Source organism: Peromyscus californicus, unplaced genomic scaffold (genome assembly GCF_007827085.1).
Source record: "Peromyscus californicus insignis strain IS unplaced genomic scaffold, ASM782708v3 Scaffold_9__1_contigs__length_137607984, whole genome shotgun sequence".
Taxonomy (NCBI): Eukaryota; Metazoa; Chordata; class Mammalia; order Rodentia; family Cricetidae; genus Peromyscus; species Peromyscus californicus.
The window spans coordinates 83,887,389-83,897,499 of NW_026294617.1; the positions used below are offsets into that span (position 1 = coordinate 83,887,389).

The 10,111-nt window shown below is 44.2% G+C and overlaps 1 long non-coding RNA gene across 1 annotated transcript; it reads left to right on the plus strand.

Moving 5' to 3' along the window:
- The first annotated feature begins 1,722 nt into the window (after positions 1 to 1,722).
- LOC128106515 (uncharacterized) lies at positions 1,723 to 7,594 on the plus strand. The gene is made up of 2 exons (XR_008216734.1): positions 1,723 to 1,830; positions 6,849 to 7,594. It is a non-coding gene; the product is annotated as an uncharacterized LOC128106515 (long non-coding RNA).
- Positions 7,595 to 10,111: the final 2,517 nt, after the last annotated feature.

Genomic DNA, 10,111 nt, shown 5'->3' on the forward strand with positions numbered 1-10,111 from the left:
TGAAGTGTTTACTAGATGGAAGTCTTAAGCCAGAAGGCTGGGGACATGGCTCAGCAGCACAGTGCTTGCTTGCCTAGCATGCGATGCGTGAGACCCTAGGTTTTATCCCTAGAACAGGAAAAAAGGGAGACAGAGAGACAGAGAGACAGAGAGACAGAGAGATAAAGGGAAACAGAGAAACAGAGAGAGAGAGACAGACAGAGAGACAGGCAAAATAAGTAAAAAAGAAAAAAGAAAGAACATAAGGTACTAGGACAGTTCTTGGTGGAGATTTATTGCAGTAGGATTTATTTGTACTTTTCAAATCATTTAAGAAGTGCAAGTTTGAACAGAAAATTTGAGTTTCTGTATATAGAATTCTATTAGCACACACACACACACACACACACACACACACACACACACACACACACAAATAGTACAATAGAAACAGCAGTAGGTTTAGACTCTAAAAACCTGGTTTTCTCACTCAGGGTCAGTCACCTGTATGCTTCTGAGTATTTGCTTCCTGGTATGTAAGAATAATAACATTCACCTCAAAGAATGAAATGAAGTATCATTTCAGACACTACAGTATTGGGTATAGACTTAGCGCTCAATAAATGGTTACAATCAATCTATTGATTCATAGAAAGATGACCATATGCCAGACCGGCTTTAAAGAAAGATACGAGGAGTTTAGGAGATGGCTCCATCAGTGACATGCTTACCGCGCAAGCAGGAGAGTCGGAGTTCAACCCACAGAACCCATAGAAAAAACCTGGCACGGTGGCCCACACCGGGATCCTAAGGGCTGGGGAGGTGGAGCAGTAGTTCCCTGGGGCTAGTCAGCCTAGTCTAATTCATCAAGGAGCTCCAGGGGCCAGTAAGAAACCCCATTTCAAGGACACAAGGTGGAAGGCTCCTAAGGAATGGCACCCAAGATTGACTTCTGGCATCCACACACACTCCAGCACACGTGTACCTGTGCACATTTAGGGATAAGTGTGTGTAAACACACACACACACACACACACACACACACACACACACACAAAGAAAGAGCCTGGGGCTTACTACTTTATATGGCTAAGCTGATACTCCCTACTCTGTACATGTCTGATTCTGGATGAGAACCAGTAACTTCTAAACAATGATACAACCTAAAGAGAATGCAAGGACAGACTCCATCCATATTCTTCATCTTCAGTGCTGTGTGTGTGTGTGTGTGTGTGTGCGCGCGCGCGCGCGCGCGTGCGCACGCGCACGCAAACACATATGTGTTTTGAGGCAGCAGTGCAGGAAGGCAGTAGTGGAATGGAGTTAAGATGTAAGATCAGAAAAAGAATTAAAAATTGTCCTTTTTCCTTTTGATAACTTGTTGAGCTGGACACCAAACTTGCAAATAGGATCCAGAAAGTGGAGAACACTGCCAGTAAACTCATGATGTTAATTTTGAGCCAAGAAAGCATATCCCAAATTTAAACCAGACTCAGAATATTTTTCCAGTTTCTACTGATTATGCTTGTCATAGATTAACTAAAGGGAGAATATACTAGAAAGAGAAATAGGGAAGATATAGAATTCATGAGACTACTTAAGGTCAAAGAATGCAGAGCTCTGTGTTTGTATCTGCTGCTAACAAATGAGGCTCACACAACAGAGTGTTATTTTCTGAGGAGAAGGGGGTGTGTGAGGGGTTTGCCAAGGCAGTCACCAAGAGGCTTGGCCATTTTGAGCTGAGAGGTCATATGGATTGCTTGGAATTTCAGGGCATTGCAGGGAGGATGGTGAACTAGGGGAACAGAGCTGGTGACTGTGGAACGGACTGGAAGACAATTTTGAAAGTTGGTGAGTCAGCATCTGTATAGTGTGTATCAGCTGTGCACCCTTTGATACGTCACGGGAATACTATGCTACACGGAGCATAATGCCAGCACTCTAGGGGGAAGGCAGCCTGTGTGAGTCAGGAGAAAGATGGAAGAAAAGGTAAAAGAAAGGTTCAGTGACGAGAAGATTAAGAAATATTGAGTAATTTAAAAAAAAAAAACGTGTGTATGTGTGCATGTGTGAATATGCACACATGCGCCAGAGTGTGCAGAGGTTAACCTCAGGTGTCCGTCCTCAATGTCTGCATTGTTTGAGACAGGGTCACTTCGTTGTTTGAAGTTGCCTGTGCCAGGCTAGCTGGACTTGGGCTTCTAGGGATTTTACTATCCCACCTCTCAGCTCCTTGTGGGAGCATCGCAATTACAGATGTATGCTGCCACATGTTTTTGAAGAAAGCTCAGCTTGACATAGCTTCTGGGGACTCAGACAGGTCCTTGTGCTTGGACCCGAGGCACTTTACCCTGGTGTCATCTCTCCAGTCTGGGATTAGTATTTGAGTTAAAATAAAAAGGAATAGGGCTGTATTCTCAAACAGAGACTAGAATTTGAATTTGTTATCAGAAAGACATTTTAATAATAATAATAATAATAATAATAATAATAATAATAATAATAATGTTCCAGGTACACATAGGATGCAATTGAAGGCCTGACTTGGGCTTTGAATATAGTCAGAGGCAGAGGTGAAGCATGTCTCAAGTCCTTCCCTTGCCTCCTGCAACCTGGGTGTGTGGTGTGAAGGGGGAAAAGCCAGGGTGTGCATGTCTCTCACAGACATCTGAAACAAATCATGTCCTCCCTTGGGTTGCAGGGTTTCTCAGCTCCCCACTTTTGCCTGCTCCTCCCAGATCTGTAATTGCGAAATAGACAGATTAGCACAATTTCAGCCCTTGTGAGTATCTCACTAATGCTCACTTGCTGACTTTAGTGATTTCCAGAACTCCTTCTTGATCTTACTGTCAGTTCAGGTTCATCACAGAAAGAAAGTCTGTAAGTGAGGTGTGGGAGGTCAGCTCCTCAGTGAGGCATTGATAGGGAAATGAATTCAAAGAAATTCTCTGGGTCCTTTCAAGATTCTAGTTCCCTAATGCCCTTAAGCACAAAAGTGCTAGGTGTTATATGTCCTGATGAGCTGGCTCAGGCAAATACCAGTATTGTAAATGATACCTTCGTTTCTCAGAGTTTCACAGCTTCCTCCAACCTGACTGAGAAGGAAAACTCACATCTCTGAGCTGTTACACTAAAACTATTGGCAGCCAGAAATGTGAAAACAGGGCCTGGTCTTAATTTGTCACACCACACAGATTTTTAACACATCAGGATAATCATAACAACACAATGTTGTCGCCTGATAATCTCTCCTCTGCCCAAATAGAGCATCGTGGACAGAGCATGGCTGGCCCTGCAGACCCTATGTGTGCTGGGAGGCACATTCTTTGCTTGAGAGCTGGAGATGAGGTGGTGCAACTCGGCTGTGCAGTGCCAAGATGCAATGCAAAGCAGTTGGGGAGATGTAATTCTCTGATAGGAAAGAACAGAAGCCGTTCACCAGGCCTGTGAGAAAGTGTTTCCACAGCTGCTTATTGCCAGAGGAAAATAAGCAACCTTCAGCTAACTTCTCAACCCGGGCTATGACAAGAAGTCAGCCTTGTCATAGAGGTGGAGAGAGGTTTTGTACTGGTTGTCTGTTGTTGTGTTTTGTTTCTGGTTTTGTTTTTGAGACAGTTTTCACTATAGCCCAAGCTTGCAACTACCAGTAGTTCTTATGTCTCAGCTTCTCAAGTGCCGAGATTCCAGGCATAAGTCAATCATGCCTGACTGGGGAAGTCCTTTATGGATAGTTTCCCTGTCTTTAGACAGCATTACACTTAAAAGGATCTGAGTCTGGGGCTGGGGATATAGTTCAGTTGCTAGATTGCTTACCTAATGTGCACAAAGCCCTGAGTTTAATTCCCAGCAGTGCATAAATCAGGTGTGGGGGCATATACCTATAATCCCAGCAGAATCAGGAATTCAAGGTTATCCTTGCCTGCATGGTGAATTTGAGGCCAGCTTTGGCTGCATAAAACTTTACCTTTAAAAAAACAAAAGCAAAACCAAAACCAATCTGAGGCCATAGAATTTAAATCTAGTCAAATGAAGACATACATAAATAAAAAGTACTGAAGGACAATTAGCAAAGAGTCTTGATTAAAGACAAAGATACAAGGTCTCCTTTCATGGCAACTTACTTCCCCAGCCGCCCCTGCCCCTTCATCCAAGCTACCAAGTCCTGGAGTGTAGGATCAATCCTGGCTGCTTCCAGGGCAACTGCTCAGTGGCACTAAGCACTCGGCTTGCCCATGGTGATGACAGTGACATCTTCACCGAGGGCAGCATCCATCAGATGCGCCCTCCTGCTGCTCGGCTCCCTTCAGAAGCCTTTCATTCGAGGTTCTAATTTTTAAGATAATGGGAGGTTAATGGAGATTATTTTGATTTCCTCTTACCAACCAAAGCTTTTGTATCTGGATCCTGCTGCCCCAGCTGGGCTGCCTAAACAAACATATTCAGAGCAAGCAGAAGCTGAACCAGGATACATCAACGTTACCTTAGAAGGTACCACTCTATTTCGCTTTGGCCTGTAATGTGTTTGTATCTCCGGCTATTTTGATAACTGCTTTGGATCCTTCTCTCCACTCAACAAACATACATAAGAGAGATGTGGATGTAGGTCAGTGGTAGACTGCATGCCCGACACACACAAAGGCCTGGAGTTTAGTCACCAGCACCAGAAAGCTTACTGTCTGAGACACACATGAGGCTCGTTTTGCATTACTATGTAGCAGTCTATGAGGTAAATTGGCCTTTGGAGATTTTTAACTTGCCCAAATAATTGACAAAACATGAAATTGTGTAACTCCACCATCCTCAGAAGACTGTGTCCTCATAAAATCAGGGCTTGGGCCTCACTTTCTTAGCTACTAGCAATTAGGACCATTCAGACAAATCCTAAATCCTGTTAGCCTCTTCAGCTCTGTGGTCAGTAATTGCTTTCTGGCAGGATACCATGTCGGTCTTCTGTGTGAGTCAGAGGGGAATTATTGTGACTAGCTTGAACTCTGGGCAGTAGATCTATGCTTCACACCTGAGCCAACAGCAGTCCAGCAGTACAGAGTCAGAGAGGCAGAGTGGAGCCACGGAAATGGAGAGGAACTAGTGTTCCTTCAAGGGCCTCCAAAGAGTCAACAGATGCCTTTGAAATACCTTGATGTCACTTTAGATGCAGAGCCTAAGAATGTCTTTTGCCCTCATTTGGTTTTTTGAGAGAATCTCATGAAGCCCGGATTTGGTCTTAAATTTGGGATAGACTCCGAATCTTCCTGCTTCTGCTTCTCAAGTTCTGGGATTACAGGTGTACAGTACCACACCCAGGCTTAGACTGCCTTAACTCATGGTTATGAGGATAAATTCATAAGATGGAGAAGTTGCCTCCAAACACTTGGTGACAAAGTTGTCAATAGTTGACATTATTTAGAAGAATAAGGAAAATGGATATCGAATGTTATGGAATATTAGTTTAAGATGTGTTACGTTCATTTATGCTGTGCGATATTTGCTTAATGATGCAAAGATGTGTTGCATTTTTTTATGTTGTATTTGTTTAACTCTGTAAGGCTGTGTTACTTGCCTGCCTAAAACACTTGATTGGTCTAATAAGGAGCTGAACATCCAATAATTAGGCAGGACAGGGATAGGTGGGCTGCCAGGCAGAGAGAATAAGTAGAAAAGCAAAGAAAAAAAGAAGAGAAGGATCAAGAAAAGGAGGTGAGGAGGAAGCCAGGGGCCAGCCACCCAGCCACCCAGCCAGCCATGGAGTAAGAAGGAAAGAAAAATATATAGAATAAGGAAAAGTTAAAATCCCAGAGGGAAACCATAGTTAAAGAGAAATGGGATAATTTAAGTTAGAAAAGCTGACTAGAAACAAGCCAAGCTAAGGCTGGGTATTCATAAGTAAGAATAAGTCTTCATGTATTTATTTGGGAGCTGGATGGTAGGCCCCCAAAGAGAAAAAAAATCAGCTACAACCAAGGAAGGCCACAGTGGATGAGAAGTGGGTAAAGCATTGGAAGCCTCGTCAAAGATTCCAAGCTCCAAGTGTCAAGAGATGAGAACTCATTTGTGTTGAACGATGTGGATGACGGTGATATTTTGTTTTTGTTGCTAAGGGTGCAATTTGAACTCTGGACATTCTATTAAAGTTAGTTTCTAGTATAGGCAGAGTGTAACAGCAACCTCCTAATAGGAATTTGAACAGAAAGATGGCAGCAAGTTGGGGGGGTGAGGGGCAAGGAGCAGTGACAGGGTGTGAACAAGGCAGAGTCTTAGGCTGACAAGAAACAGTTGCCAGATTTCAAAGCTTGCCATGAGACTGACAGCGCTGAGGATCTGCACAGGGACTTGGCTGTCAGCCCTTCTGATGGTCACAGATAGGACAGCTTTCTTGCAGAATGCTGCACACGTCCTCGGCTGCCTTCCTGGGTACGTGGATGCTGACGGTGCAGGTGGAGTCCTCTCCACAGCAGCCCCAGCCTCCTCCTGCTTACCCACTTCCTCTTTTTCAAACTGCTTCTCATCAGAGAGGCCGGGGCCCATTTCAGTGGCTTTGGAGATGGTACATTGTGAGTGATTCTTGCAAAGTGCTCCTTGTATGCTTTCAAAGTTTATCGCAAGAGAGATAAAGAATAGGGGCCTAGAGTAAATAGATGCTTACATGTGCTTTAAGTGAGTCGGAAATGAAGCCCACATGAACATGACCTGGAAGACAACTTCCAGGGTTCAAGTTGAGCAGGATTCTACAGACATACAATCATGCTGTTTTGCTTCTTTTATTTAAAACAGACAAACAAAAAATAGATGATGCCTCCTTATTTGGCATTGTACCCTGCAAGTTTTAAATCACCGTCCTGAACATTTCAACTGTTTGTATTTCCAAACAGATGTTCATGCCCCAAACTTGGAGGACAAGTGAAATTATTTTTATAAAGAAGAAGATGATATAATCACTCTACCTAACATCTCTACCTGGACAAAAACTGAAGTTTAATTTTCAAGATATAGATAACCCTCTGTTGACACTCTACTGCATTCTAGAATGCCCTACTGGTCTCCTCAGCCCTGACTTCATTTGGGACCTTTCTTCTCAGAATAACAGTAAACAGCAATTACATTTTACAACATTGTGAAGTTGATCAGTTCACTCAAATGTGGTGACAGCTGGATAGCAGTCACAATTTCCCTTCCTTTTCACTCCTCCCACGTGCCGGGAAGCCAAGGCCAGGAAGGACAGGTGAGACCAGGCTTCGGGGGTCTGGACCAGCTCCAGGAAGCAAGCCTCCAGCCCAGCTGTCATCTGTGGGAAGTGGCTCTTGGTTGAGCAGTGGTACTTTCCAGTGTCAGCACTGTGTCAGCAGCCCAGACTCCGCTCTGAGGGGCCCCACGTCCTCAGCCATCTTTCATCTCGGGAAAATTCTCTGGTCTAAAGAGCTTAGTCTCAGTGGGGAGGGAGGATGGGGCCTCAGTGAAGCAGATGGTTGGGTACTTGAACAGCGATCTCGTACGGAAAGGAGACTCTGAGAAGTGACAAATGGGAGGTAATTGGGTTGGAACTCATTTTTGTTCTTATAACTCTGACAGAAACCTGACATGGCTTGCACTGTGATCTCTTAATAAAAGGTCATTACCATGCCGTGACCCAACTCACTTGTCTTGCACCATACGTGTGGGACACACCCTTTCCATTTAGGAAAACTATATATTGGAGTAGATCTTCTTGAAGTGTTGTTTCCATCTTCCAGAGAAGAGAGAGAGAGAGAGAGAGAGAGAGAGAGAGAGAGAGAGAGAGAGAGAGAGAGAGAGACAGAGACAGAGAGACAGAGAGACAGAGAGACAGAGACAGAGACAGAGACAGAGAGACAGAGAGAGAGAAAGAGAGAGAGACTAGTCCAGGTAGACATGGTAGCCAAATAATTCCAAGGCCGCTGGACTTGGCTCTTCTGAAGTGGGAAAAGAATGAGTTATATATGAGTTATATTGACCAGGAAGAAAAGGTGAGAGCAATGGGCTCTGTGTTTCTTCTCCCCCTCCTCACCATGATCTCTTGCCTCAGAACAGGAGGAAAGCGAACCAGCAGTGAATGCCCCTCACTCAGTGCATTCTAACTTGGTGTCTCAGCTGTGTATTAGGGAAGGGGAAGAGACAACTGACGTTTACCTAGGGCTAACTCAACTTGTTTAAACAGTTATATTTTATCTAAATAATTTCGTTGAATACTTGGGTACAAACCCCTACTGGGTTAGCATTGTTATTCCCATTTTCAAAAAGAACTCTATTAGACTCTTGCAGGTAGTTAGGAAGCTAGGAAGTCAAACTTTAAAACCCAAGGCTTCCTGACTCCACTTTCTTTCCAGCTGTCTTGCTGACAGGCCCGCTCTAAATGAACATGCACTGGGTCCTGAAGTGTGTCCACAGGGAGAAGACTGTGAATGAGTGCAGTCTCCTTGCTCACTATGCACCCGGCCATCCCTGATGTCAGGGAGGAAATGAAGGGCCATTTTAAAATTCTGGTTGGCAGAAGGAGCTGATGATTTAATGAATGTGTTTTATTGCAAAGTGTGAAGGGCTAGTCCTGGCATCCAAAGGTGGATAAATCTGTGAAGGGAATATGCTATGACTTGTTTGTTGAAAATTTAATTATCCTTAATGACTTGTCAGTAAATTTAAGAATGCCTTAAATCATACCATTCTTACTCTTGCCATAAAAAGAATAAAACAGCTGAATTTATAAAAGGTTTATTATCTGCTGGGTATTATTCTTTATAAGGGTCATTTAATTCTGCAAGATCCTATCTGGAAGATATAGTTATTTTACATTTGAAGGCCCAGGTAAAAAAGCACAGAGAGATTGAGAAACTTGCCCAAGGTTGCACAGGAAGGAAGTGGCAAAAGGGTGACCTGAACTTTCAAACCTGGACTCCACCAACTGCTCTTTCTGTTACTTGCCGTTAGGGAAGATCAGACAAAGGTAGGAAGGTCTGTTTCTATATTTGGAAAAATTCTTCTTTTCTCATTGTCCATTCCTAGAAACCTTTCACAATACTAAGCTATGCTAACTTCAAGACACGTCTACTGATGATCACTCTTGAGTCCTTCATTATGTATCCTTGCGTCTCTCTTTCCTTCTCATCATATCTCCAGCATCCTCCTCTGCCCTTGTGAGTGATGGGTGGCTGTGGACTAAGACCTCTTTTCCCAATAGTAGAATAGTCAATGCCTGAACACCCACGGGCACAGGCACTAACACAGAAAATCCCACTATCACCAGGGAGAGACGAGACAAGTCATTCATTCACACTGAACACTGTGAGGGTGACGAGTGGTTTTTTTTTTTTTTTTGGTCAGGGTTTCTCTGTGTAGCCCTGGCTGCTCTGGAACTGTCTGTAGGCCTGGCTGGCCTACGAACTCACAGAGATCTGCTTGCCTCCCGAGTGCTGGGATTAAAGTCCTGCTCCACCACCGCCTGGCTCAAATGAGTTCTCAGGTTGTCTAAAACTAAGTGTGTGGAGCTCACTGGAGAGGGACTGAGCCTTTCCAGAGAGGCCTGAAGCTATCACCTTCATGGAGCTGGAGAGAGACAAACCACGGGTTTGCTCTTAGCAGCTGAAACTTGCATCTGCTCGGCTTTCGTCTACAGACAAGACTTGCAAGATTACTCATTCCGCCCAAATGTGTAGAGAAAACAGTTTCCTTTTCTTCTAAATCACTATGATGTCCCTTCTAAGCCCTCACCCAATGACTAGCAAGAAGGAAAAGGCTAATTTTAGCTACACAGGGTTTCAAACTTAGTCTGATTCAGCTATTTGAACAATATCTTTTGACTTCTGTGTCTTGGAGATAACGTGAAGTCCTTCCGATTCTCCCATTCTGCTTGCTCCGTTCTAGATGGTACCCACTGTTCTGAGGCCAAGTTCACCAGGCCACCTCCCCCACAACTCTGCCCTCATAAACATGGCAGTGTGGGGCCAGGACACAGTGGTCTCCTAGCAAAGGAATTCAAGGCAGAGACAGTGTGGCAAGAGCTCTCTTGATCGTCATGTCAATTTACTTCATCCCATGGGCGGAAACCTGAAGGGGGAGGCACCAGAGGGCACAGGGACTCCCTGCCTGGCATGTGGCTGTCCCCTTCCTCTTTTCCTAGCAGCAG